The sequence below is a fragment of the Haemaphysalis longicornis genome, unplaced genomic scaffold (assembly GCF_048455015.1).
Source record: "Haemaphysalis longicornis isolate Haplotype H1 unplaced genomic scaffold, Haemaphysalis longicornis Haplotype H1 scaffold_6, whole genome shotgun sequence".
Lineage (NCBI taxonomy): Eukaryota > Metazoa > Arthropoda > Arachnida > Ixodida > Ixodidae > Haemaphysalis > Haemaphysalis longicornis.
The window spans coordinates 157506154-157518969 of record NW_027526407.1 but is presented as its reverse complement, the minus strand read 5'-3'; the positions used below and the strand labels follow the sequence as shown (position 1 = coordinate 157518969).

At 51.2% G+C, this 12816-nt stretch overlaps 1 non-coding gene across 1 annotated transcript; it reads left to right on the top strand.

Moving 5' to 3' along the window:
* The first annotated feature begins 10618 nt into the window (after positions 1–10618).
* Trnat-agu (transfer RNA threonine (anticodon AGU)) lies at positions 10619–10692 on the top strand. Its single transcript has one exon. It is a non-coding gene; the product is annotated as a tRNA-Thr (tRNA).
* Positions 10693–12816: the final 2124 nt, after the last annotated feature.

Genomic DNA, 12816 nt, shown 5'->3' with positions numbered 1-12816 from the left:
GAAATAGATAATAAAAGAACTACAAACGCGATAACCAGGTTAAGAATGTCACGATTTAGCCCCGCGTTCGTGAACCTCAGAGGGTAGGGGTACCCTCCAGCCGAGTGAAGACATGCAGCGTGCTGGTGGTGACGGTGACTGACCGTGAGCTGCTGTGCTCGGCGGTGTTTATTCGCCAGCCGCACACAACGTTGCCCACCGAGCCTGGTGGGGCCACTGGACCTAGCGGCCAACGAATATCAGGGTTCGGGGGCGCCACACACTTGTCACACCCCTCACCCCAAGTTTGTTTGTACAACACAACCACAAAACACCTGTCACCCCGGCGAGTAACGGTTCGGCGGTCTCCGCTGTCTTTCACTCCGCCTGAGCACAGGTGTCGATGTCGGTGTGGCAGCATGGGGTGCTGCCTGTGCCCCTCTCGCACCGTCCGTCGGCCTTGCAGGTGGCACCGGACGTGCAGGTGGCGCCACAGAGGCACGAGTACCACCATCCCCTGGTGCTGTGCTGGCAGGGGCCAGTGCAGTTGGCTCCCATGCCCGCTGGCTTCCTAAAGAGGCGGCTGAGTTTGCCAGGCGAGGCCTCACATGAATAGCATGCCGGTGCCACGTGGTCCCGTCCGACATGCGGATCAGCAGCGACGACGCACTGGCAGCAGAGACCACGTGCCCGGAAGACAAGGGTGGACCAGGCCGAAAGTTCCTGGCGAAGACCGGAGCCCCAGACTCCGGCAAGGGCCCAGGACGGCAACCTCGGTCAGCCGCCAGCTTCTGCTTGAGCTGCTTCAGAAGTGCTGTGGACCGGAGGTCTGGGTGCGACACGTCCAACGGTGTCTTCACCATCCGGCCTAACAGGAGCTCGCAGGGGCCACGGCCCGTGATGTCGTAGGGTGTGGTCCGGTACTGAAACAGGACTCGGGCAACCTGTGTCCGGAAATCCCCAGCCTTGCTCTTCTTGAGCTTGTCTTTCACCGTTTGCACCACCCGCTCGCAGCACCATTCGACGCAGGGTGGTAAGGCGGAACCATCATCCGACGAATTCCGTTCTTCGTCAGCCAGGCCAGGTACTCCTCGCTGGCGAAAGCGGGTCCATTGTCGGACACGATGACGTCCGGCAACCCCTGGGCTGCGAATACTTGCCGCAACGCCGCAATGGTTGCTCCTGCCGAGGGAGTGGTGACTGGCAGTACCTCCACCCACTTGGTGAAGGCGTCCACCACCACCGGGAAGTAGTACCCTTGAAGGGCCCCCGAAATCCACGTGCTGGCGGGACCAGGGTCTCACCGGGAACGGCCAGGGGGTAATCTCCACATGGCGCGAGACTCGCTGGTTCTCCTGGCAGACTTGGCAGCTCTGCACCATGCGAGCAATGTCCTGGTCCAGGCCAGGCCACCAAACGTGGGACCAGGCCACCATCTTGGTCTTCTCCACGCCTCGATGACCCGCGCGCAGCAACTGCCGGACCCTGGACCGCAGGCTCTGCGGAATCACCACCCTGGAACCCCACAGCAGGCAGCCCTGCTGCAGGCTCAGCTCAGCGGTCTTGTGGCTGTATGTACGCACCACCAACTCCTCCCCTCAGGACACCGCCTTGACGACCTGTGAGAGGACTGGGTCCCGGCTGGTCGCCTGCGACACTGCCGATCTGGACAGCACCTCCGGGTAAACGTGCTCCAGCATGAACACTTCGGCAGGTTCAGGAACAGCAGCAGGCAGCTCTGGCAAGGCCAGTCGGCTCAGGGCATCAGCAGGTTCCAGGTCCTTTCCTGGATGGTAGACCAACCGGTAGTTGTAGGCCGAGAGCCTCAGGGCCCAGCGCACTACTCGAGGCGATGCCTGCACTGGAACCGCCTTGTGAGGCCCCAGCAGTCCCAGCAGCGGCTTGTGGTCCGTGACCGCCTCGAACTTCCGGCCCCACACGTACTGGTGGAAGCGCTCGACCCCGAACATGAGGGCCAGGCCTTCCTTGTCCAGCTGGCAGTACCGCTGCTCTGCCGCATGGAGCCGACGGGACGCAAACGACACAGGCCGTTCCTGGCCATTCTTCTCCCGGTGGGCCAGGACGGCTCCCACGCCGTATGGCGACGCATCTACGGTCAGCACGACAGGCTTGGCCGGATCGAAGTGCACGAGCCCCGGAGCCTTGGTGATGAGCTCCTTGCTGCGCTGGAAGGCCAAGTCCTGCTCTTTCTTCCAGGCCCACTGCTGTTCATCTCGAAGCAGAAGATGGAGTGGCTGCAGATGCGACGACAGGTTCGGCAGGAAGCCCCTGTAGAAGTTTACGAGGCCCAGGTAGCTCTGCAGCTCCTTCTTGTTCTGGGGCTTGGGCGCCTTGAGCACAGCCTCAACTTTGCGGGGTGCCAGGGCTAGGCCTGCCTGGGAAATGACGTGGCCCACGTACTAACCACTGGGGTCCAAGAAAATGCACTTCTCCAGCTTGAGCTTCAGCCTGGCATCCTGCAATCGTGCCAGGACGTTGTGTAGGTTCTGCAGGTGGTCCTCGTCGTCTGTACCGGTCACCAGGATGTCGGCCAAGTACACCGCCACGTGCTTCATGCCCCTGAACAGGTTGTCCATATCCCTCTGGAAAATGGCAGGAGCTGAGGCCACGCCGAACGGTAGGCGTGTGTACTGGAAGAGTCTCAGCGTTGTCGATATTGTGACATACTTCCGGGATGAACTCCTGGAACCCCAGCTGCTGGTATGCACCTCTGAGGTCTAGCTTCGTGAACTTCTGTCCCCAGGACAGCGCCGACCAGAGATGTTCAATACGTGGCAGCGGGTACTTCTCGACCGTAGCGACGGGGTTGATGGTGACCTTGAAGTCCCCGCAGATACTTACACTGCCGTCTTGCTTCAGGAATGGCAGGATGGAAGCGGCCCACTCTGACGATTTGACGGGCACCAGGATGTCGTCTCGCTGCAGCCGTTGCAGCTCTTGGGTTACCCCATCCTTCAGGGCGAATGGCAGCGGGGGCGGCTTGAAAAATCGGGGCCGGGCTCCCTCTGGCACATGAATGCTTGCCGCCGTGCCGGTGAATGTGCCTACCCCGGGCTCAAACAGGGCCTCGAACTTGGTCCGGAGGCTCGGGACGTCTTCTACCACCTGCACTGCTTCCTGGTACTCTGGCAGCCGCACACCCAAAGCTTGCATCCAGTTCCGGCCCAGCAGCGTCGGTGACGACCCCTTGGTCAAGTACAGGGGCAGGGTTGCCTCCTTGTCGCCAAGGCGAACGCTGACCTGGGCTTGACCCGCGACTTGGGTTAGCTGTCTAGAGTAGCTGCGCAGCATGACGCCCGACGCCTCGACGGACAAGCCAGGGAAGGTGCGTCTGAAGGCTTTCCCGGACATGACCGACACGCTAGCCCCTGTGTCCAGCTCCATGGAGATGGGGCGCCCGCAGACTTCGACGGTCAGCATGTATGGTGGCACCGGCGGCTGCACTGTGCCCGCGTGCCACATGTCGAGAATCTGCGGGTCTTCGGCAACGACGTGAAGCCTAGCCGTTGATGAACCCGAAGCTGCTGCCGCACGCCCCCGCCGTCTACCCTTGCTCCGACTCCCTTGGCTGTGGTCTGGCGCAGAACATGTGCTCGACGCCGGCTGCTGCTTGCGTCCGCCGTCCCCCCTTGGCACGCCCGAGCAATGTGCCCAGTTCTACCACACGCACAGCACTCCGCTTGCGTGAACTGGCACTGTGAGGGGGGTGGGGGTGGTCACCACCGCAAAGACTGCACCTGCCCTGCCGTGTCGCCATCTTGTTCACCGCCGCTTCCGTCGACGGTGAGCCGGCCGCACGTGCTATCTGGCCCGCGTCCTTGGCCGCAGCATCTATCGCCAGCGCTGCCTTCATGGCGTCGTCCACCGCGGGGTCGGGAAGCTCCAGGAGTCCCGTCTGCATGGCGGGGTCGTTGATGCCGCAGACGAAACGGTCCCGGAGCAGTGAGTAGAGCTGGTCCCCGAAGGCGCAGCCGCTCGCCAACCCTCGCAGCGCTGCGACGAACTGCCCGAGAGTCTCCGTCTCGGCGGCTCCGGTTGTTGAAGCGGAAACGCTCCATTCACGCGGACGGAGCCGGGCTGAAGTGCGAGCGTAGCGTCGCGAGCAGCTCACCCAGCGACTTGTCATGCGGCGTGGCCGGCTTGAGCAGGTCGAGCAGGAGAGCGAAGACACGGGTCCTGCGGCTGGCCAGGAAAATGTCGCGCTGTTTTGCCTCGGGAGTGTCGTTCGCCCGGAAAAACACGCCGACTTGTTCCTCGTAGACCGGCCAGGCGGACCCTTCACCCTCGAACGGCTCGAGCATCCCATACAGCGCCATGGCGTAATGGCGGCTGGCTTGAGGGGGGAAAACACGCCCGGCTGGCTTGAGGGAGAAAAACTCGCCCGGAAAAACACGCCGACTTGTTCCTCGTAGACCGGCCAGGCGGACCCTTCACCCTCGAACGGCTCGAGCATCCCATACAGCGCCATGGCATAATGGCGGCTGGCTTGAGGGGGCGGTGTCTCGGCGTTCTCGGTGGCGGCATTCACAGTGGCTTCGGCCGCTCCGCGGGCTTCTTCTCTCGTCACCAGTGTCACGATTTAGCCCTGCGTTCGTGAACCTGGGAGGGTAGGGGTACCCTCCAGCCGAGTGACGACATGCAGCGTGCTGGTGGTGACGGTGACTGAGCGCGAGCTGCTGTGCTCGGCGTTGTTTATTCGCCAGCCACACACAACGTTGCCCACCGAGCCTGGTGGGGCCACTGGACCTGGGACAGTCTTTTTGCAGGTCGTTCCGTCGCAACACGTGACTCGGGCTTCCTTCGTCATCATGACGTCACACACTGCGCTGTTTTTATTTTTGTGCGTTGCGGGCTTGCGGTGCTTGCAGGGCGGCGGTCGCTGCAGCTACCGGTTGTTGCAGCATCCGCGTGTTGTACTTACAGGACGACAGACGAGGGTGATTATCGGGCGCCTATGAGCTGCTCGTGGTGCACGGCACCGCGAAATCACGCCTGTGCACTACAGCGGCACCACAGAAATTTCTCTGCAGCGCGGTGCCGCCCGCTTCCAAAAAAAAGAAAATGCGTTCTGGTTTTTGTGCGTGAAATCAGTGAAAGTGAGTAGCTTTGGAGTACTTTTTTGGCACGTACTTCGCATCTGAGCATTGCTGTTTTATTTATATATATGCATCACACGTAAGCAGATGCGCCACTGGTTATGAATTTTAGCTTTCGAAAAACAAAGATGTCCCTTGAGTAAACGCTGCAGTTAAGTTCTCAGATTATTTGCGTAATTTTTAATATAGCTACCCCACGCAAATCGAAGACACGCATCCTGATTTTTTAGGAAGGGAAGTTGGCATATTCGCGTCGAAATATTCTTACCGATAAACGCAGTTAGTTGACGTGCGACTTCTTAATCGCGGAGTTCTTTGAAATACCTTAAATACAATTTTTAACAATATAAACTATCACCTACAGTCGTGCCTTTGTTTTTAGCTAGTTTTAAATGCTTCAAGTAACATCTATTATGGTTTTTATAATTTGCTGGTGAGTTTAACCATGCATATTTCTTGGTGTGATATTAACGACTAGTTAAAATATTATGTCATTTATGAATGCACACACTCATTTGGCCTGCGGAAATTGTCTTACATAATCTTTCTTTGCTGCATCTTAGGAACACGAAATATTTAGAAATTTCAGTACTGCAGTTAAGGAACTTGTGTTTGGTAACTCCTTCACGAGTTTACTTTCCTTCCGCTTAGACTGCAAGAAAAAAAGCAGCCCCAAAATGGCTGAATTCAGAGCTTAAACATTCATTATGAAGGAATCTGCTCCATACACACAAGCTGACGCTAAATTAAGTGCAGGAAGATATAGGAAAACAGTACAAGAATGAGTTTTGAGCATGAAAAAGACATTCGTTCTTTTAATAATGAAGCAGGCACACAAATACAATAACAAAATGTTCATTCCCGAAAAATAAAAGTGCAAAACTGCGCTTTTTCTGGCTGTGCAGAAGTATAAAAAGAAATGTGATGGTGATAAGCAATTGTCAGGCCCCCCAAGTAAGGGTTCTGGTGGGCCAGCTATAAAACTGACAGTGCCATAAATCTACCAAATCTTATGACATCATTCATTGCAGACAGAGCTGGGCTTCACTCAATGGCAGAACCTTTTAAAGAACCTTATGTTCACTGCAAAACAGTGTACCAAAATGTAATAGGACTTGGCAATTCAATAACACATTACAATGAAAATAAAAGGGTAGGCTTTCCAGTAAATACAGACACAGACAAGTAGCAATGATTTCAATTACACAACCGGTGGAAACAAAAGGCATCGTTGCGAGGGCTGCATCCAAGCTTTATAAAAAATGCAGCAGCTAAGGTACGTGTTCTAATTACAGAAAGCTCACACCATGATCTAGAAGTCTTAAAGTGGATGAGCACTTCACAAATGTTGGCCCGGTTGATTCTGAACTCAATTTTGGGCAGGACAAAAAATGCATGCAAAGAAATTATTGCAATAATTGAAAGTACTTTTGAACACAAACAACAATGGGGCCTAGATTGCTGCGGAATCTAAAAATTCAAATTCCAGAGCAGCAGGATTGCTGAACAGTGAACATGTTGCGAAAATTCCCTTAAGGGTAAGCTCACTTTATCAGTCTTACGGCGAGAAAGCTGCACAAAACCAGCCACTGTCTAGGCAATGACTACACTAAGGGGGAGGGAGCAACATTCATCCCATTTCTGAAATCTTGAGCTTTGCGGCCAACTCTATTACGGGACCCCCAATGCTCAAGAGTCGTATGCTTGTTCCTTTTCTTAATTTGGGAAAGACGACTAAATGTACCAAGCTTGCTCGGCTTCTTTGCTTCACCAGAACAACGTTTTGTTGGAGAACCTCGCAATGCAATTCCGCCCTATTTTGGCGTGCCTTCCATTAGCAACTTCTGCACTTTAAGAAGGTAGAAATTGGCCTTCTTCAACCCTTGTTTGTCAGTGCAGTACACTGCCATTTCTTTAGCTTTTCCAGCATTTTCAATGAGGGATCTCCGCAAACTGCAGAAACTGTCTTTCTTCTTTTTTGGTAGAACACTGCATTCAACTTGCATCTGTTCTTCCTGTGGTTCCAGCGGCTGAATGTCTAGTGCTGCTTCCGCCGTATGAGGTGGGCGCAATGCCAACAGTGGTCCAGATTTGTACGTTTCTGGCAATGCGGAGAAAGGGAAGTCCTTGTGGTGTGTGAAAACAGCACAGAAGTGCTTACACGGCAGCTTTGTTTTTGCAAAATCTTCACAGGAACAGGTGGGAGCGTTGAACTTCACTGTATGAGATTTTCCAGGCACACTGGATTTAACAAAAAACACTCCATGCTGAGATTCACGGGTCACATCCTGTGCTTCATAGCATGAAGAAGCTGTGTCTAGACGGCTCAGGATGTGTTTAATCACTTCTGGTGGTCTATTTTGGAGATAATCCGGTATAGCATCATGGTACTATCTGTACCCTGAAGAAGGTCGCATGTTTTTTTCACAGAAGGCCGCCTTGTAGCGACCCGGAAAGACCTCCGTCACTAAGGCAGTGATGAGCCCGCTCAGGCTTTTTCTTCCCTGACCTCTTCTCAGCAGAAAGTCTTTGAGAAGACGGTTCTGTGCTTCAGTTCCGTTGTTGGTTGTTACAAGCACACTGAACTGCTCTGGGTAGTACTTGACCCACATGTGTGAAACAGGAATCCAATGCTCTAGCCTATAATCTCTTAGCCTCTTGTTCACCGAAAAGATGGACTGTTGCAAAACATCATATGCACCATGTGCAAGGTGCCGCATAAGCGAAAGAGCCCCCTTTTCGTCTCCCACGCCATTCTCCTTTCGCTGCACCCATCGTTCCCACGCTTGTTCACTCTGAAAGTCGCACAGCATTGTTTTGCTGTGGAGAAACACCGACAACAGCGCATTGATCTCGGCCTGGCTGTTGTCAGTCATGAAAAACTGTGGAGTGAGCCCTAGGTTCCATTCCCGAAACACTTTCAGTGCCTCGGCAATGCAAGCACTTGTCTCAAATTGAGCTAAAAATGTACCGACTGTCATGTAACACAACGGGGTTTTCACAACTAGCAAAAAGAGTGGCATCGCATAGTCGCTCGTTTTATGGGTTGCGTCTAAACATACCACACTGCCGCCATAGTTTTGCAAAAGCTCAGCCATGAATTTTGATTGGTATCAAAATAAGAATGTGCTTTGAGACTGGCTTACCATAACCTCTTGAATGTCTTTAGTTTCATATTCTTGCTCATCACAAATGCCTTCACTTGCCTTGTAGAGAGGAAGAAAAAAATGTGCATCCGGGTCACGCTTCTTCAGATCTTGTACTACCGCAGCTGAATTTTCTTGGTCCTGGTTGCTGCATCTATCCTCTCTCACAGCTGCTTGTATGTGGTTGGCAAGGTTTTTGTTCGTTGGGTAGAAGGCACGGAAAGCAGGATCTGGAGTTGACTGCCCACTGAAGAGCACATCTTGTACATAGAACTATAGGCATCTTTTGACTTGCGACACAGTGGTCATGCCGTCTTGCACCAGTTCCCAGATCCGTCTTTTGACTGAGTCATCAACTGCTTGCCCGAAACGAATGAACTCGGAAAAGTCATGATTCGTGTGGTATGACTTCCTCGACAAAGCAAAAAAAATCATTCTCGGACAGCCTCTCGAGCTGCAATTTGGTGCACTGATGCTCCTTCTGCTGGAATGACCTGCAAAAGGCAGACATGAACAGACAAGTAGAAAAGGTTACATAATGCTACAAAAGAGGTCACATCATAAAAATAATAATCAGGTCCCTGTATATTAAGCGTCCAAGAAATAACTGGCCCTGGGAAGTACAGAAACTTGCTATTAGTTACCGTATTTTTATTCCTGCTTCCCAGAGAAGCCAACTTAACAGAAGCCAAACTTAAAAGATTTGTGGGCAATACTTTATGACACAACAGGAAGCTCGAATTTGTGAGTCCTTTATTCTCATTAGGAGCTGTAATTAAATTACAGCCCCTGCAGTGACTCAGTAGTATAAGGCATTCTGCTGCTGGGGCCAATGGAATGGATGTTATTCCTTGCTCCAATAGCCACTTTTAAAGGAGTACTGACACGAAATTTTTATGTTACGTTTTTTTCGCTGCTATGCGTGCCTACCAGCCCACTAATCATAGAATGACAGATTAGACGGTCGAGCGCAGCGTAAACATTCATTTACGGCGTCGTTTATTCGTGCCAGTTTCGGTTTCGACAAAAAAACGCCGAACGGCCGCCATGACAGCATGTATCACATGGCGTCACCATTCTTGCCGTATCGCTGCCTCTCTGGAAGCGCGCGCGAGAGAGCGCACGCGCGCGCCCAGACCGGCCGAGGTCTTCGCCGTCCCCACAGACCCGGGCAGCATGACGTCAGTCCCAAAACCATGACGTGTACACACGCCCGAGCAGCGCGCGCCAACCACAGCCAGCGCGTCGGCATCGTCATGGGAGCTCCGACGTCGGCAGTTTGGGGCACGTAGCAGATGATGTCACGTCGGCCCGCTCTGGGCTTTCTCGTGCGGGCGAAGATTAAAATGGATTTTAAATATGTTTCGCTGAACGGTTTCTGTTGAAACTTGCTGGGAGATATCTCCTGATAAAAAGGAAACGTTTTACATAGTTATCTCAGCTTTGAAATTTCGTGTCAGTACTCCTTTAAGATAGGAAAAATGCAAATACGCTTGTGTGTTGAGATTTCGGTGCACGTTAAAGATCCCCAGGTGGTCAAAATTAATCCAGAGCCTCAACTACGGCCTCCCTCACAGACCACGTGTAGCTTTGGCACGTTAAATACCCAACATTTGAAGGTAATTACAGCGAACTGATTGGTCAACGTCGTCTACTTTTACTAATAGTTGCAATAATGCCTAACTAGATGTACCTTTGTTAGAATTGTTATTTGGTAACCTACACCCAGCATGCAGCCAACTTGTTTGTGTAAGTAGCAACTGTGTCACATATATCTTCTATTGTTATTTATTCGGAACACTACAAAGGTTTTTTATTTCTCCCGCGCACCTTGAACAGATATGAAGCCATGTCCTAATGTCGGAGCTTCAGGTCAAATCACGTGCCTTATCAAGTGGTGCAAATGCAGAATCATATTTTTATTCTTTGAAGCTACAGTCAGGGTCAAGGGTCTCCTCAACGTGTTATTGCTAAGTGTGACAAAGATGCAAGTATTGTTATTATATTGTTATGTGGTGGTAATCAACCAGATTTAGGGGACATCCCCAAGGTGGAGTAAGTTTCTACAAAGGAAAGTTTGACATCCACCTGAATGCAGCCGTACGGCTACAGAGGAAAGCTGTACAGCTTTCTCAGAAACTTCACAGTTGAAGAAAAAAATACTGGACGAGGACGAATTTTTCTTCAACTGCGAAGTTTCTGAGAAAGTTGTATAGCTTTCCTTTGTAGCCGTACAGCTGCATTTAGGTGGATGTCAAACTTTCCTTCACAGAAACTTACTCCACCTAGGGGATTTCCCCTAAATCTGGTCGATTAACACCTGTCCTTCACTTCGAGTTGTTGATCAATTCGCTTTCGCGCTACTAACGACTAGCCTCCTGGTTAGCTCAGTTGGTAGAGCGACTGCTCCAGTTAAGCAGTGGTCCCGGGTTCGAATCCTGGACCAGGACGAATTTTTCTTCAGCTGCGAAGTTTCTGAGAAAGCTGTATAGCTTTCCTTTGTAGCCGTATGGCTGCATTTAGGTGGATGTCAAACTTTCCTTCGCTGTTACATGGGGGCAGAACAAAGATGAGAAGAACCGTGTGTGGTAATGAAGCTATGTATTTACAAGGCAACGAGTTCTATATACAAGCGTTCATGGCGGTCCCAGCCTTACTGTGTGCGGCCAACTCCGGTGGTGGCGTCAGTGGGTGAACATGGCACTACGTGATACCCTTGACTTTTTTCCTCCTCGTGACAATATGAATGACCTACCTGAAAATCTGGAAATGTCTCAATGACTTTCAGATGCATAGTTTCCACGCAGCCTTTCTTTTTTGTTCCCTGGAGCTGGGTTCTGGTCCTTCTGAAGGTACTTTTGTTCCACTCATGGTGCTGTTCCTTCTGGAAGAAAGAAAGTGTCTGACGTACTGTTTTGTGTCAGGCAATGCATGCTGCCAACACTGAAAAACATAAAACCGTTACTCTTGTAGACGAAATATTTCAATGCACAAGCACTATGCTGTTCAACCAACAAGAAATCTGTGTGCTCTGAAGCCTAGCACAATGCTACATACCTGCAGAGTAGCACGTGTCGTTCCTGCAATGGAACAAAAAGGCTATTAACTCAATCATTCAGTCAGCAAACAATTTCAAACACTCATTTAGTGTGCAAGCACAAGAAGGGTTGGCCACAACAAATCTGTGCACTTACTTTGAAGACTAGCACAGCGTGTACACACCCCAGAAAGTCGTACATGCACACGCAGGAGTATTACACTTTATAAGCAAGTATTACACTTTATAAGCAAGAACACTTTATAAGCAAGAATTCATGCTCAGTCTGACGCACACGTCAAAGAGAACAAGCAAGGTCCATTTGGATCCGCTTCATGATGCAAACGAACCAAGTGAGACATTTTTATGCACCTCAAATGAAGCTGTATCAGGTCATCCTATATTTTTTTTGTGTAGCTAGTTGATACCTGAACCAGAATAGCAAATAAAGGTAACAATAAAAGTAGCTACAGAAAGTGTTGGCTGTGCAGCACACTATTATGAATTCCAGTACCTTATTTTCGTGTAAAACTTCAAATGCCCCTATACTTGATTCAAACCCGAAAATCAAGTTTTCTTATTTCTTCTTGAAAATTTCCTCTCTCCAAAAGTGCTTTAATTGTGCAGTAGTGGTAAGCTCCCAGGTGACTGCCAACCAACAGTGCGTAACATTTCATTGCTTAAGGTCTGCCTAAAGGGTTCATGAAGACCAAACACACGTTTGGTTTATTAAAACAAGACTGCTTTATCCTGGTAAAAATGATAGCAATGTTATCGCAAACTTGTTGTAATATGTATTTATTAATCCTATATACACTCCGTGCCTTGACCTTTGTCATCGCCGGAGGGGGAGATGGGGGAAGGGAGTTGGAGGGAGGGGGGGGGGGGTGAGTGTCCCGACTAAATGTAAGCAACTCATTGAGATGTTAAAGGAGTACTGACACGAAAATTTTATGTTACGTTTTTTTCGCTGCAATGCGTGCCTACCAGCCCACTAATCATAGAATGACAGATTAGACGGTCGAGCGCAGCGTAAACATTCATTTACGGCGTCGTTTATTCGTGCCAGTTTCGGTTTCGACAAAAAAACGCCGAGCGGCCGCCATGACAGCATGTATCACATGGCGTCACCATTCTTGCCGTATCGCTGCCTCTCTGGAAGCGCGCGCGAGCGAGCGCACGCGCGCGCCCAGACCGGCCGAGGTTTTCGCCATCCCCACAGGCCCGGGCAGCATGACGTCAGTCCCAAAACCATGACGTGTATACACTCCCGAGCAGCGCGCGCCAACCACAGCCAGCGCGTCGGCATCGTCACGGAAGCCCCGACGTCGGCAGTTTGGGGCACGTAGCAGATGATGTCACGTCGGCCCGCTCTGGGCTTTCTCGTGGGGGCGAAAATTGAAATGGATTTTAAATATGTTTCGCTGAACGGTTGCTGTTGAAACTTGCTGGGAGATATCTCCTGATAAAAAGGAAGCATTTTACATAGTTATCTCAGCTTTGAAATTTCGTGTCAGTACTCCTTTAAAGCTAACAC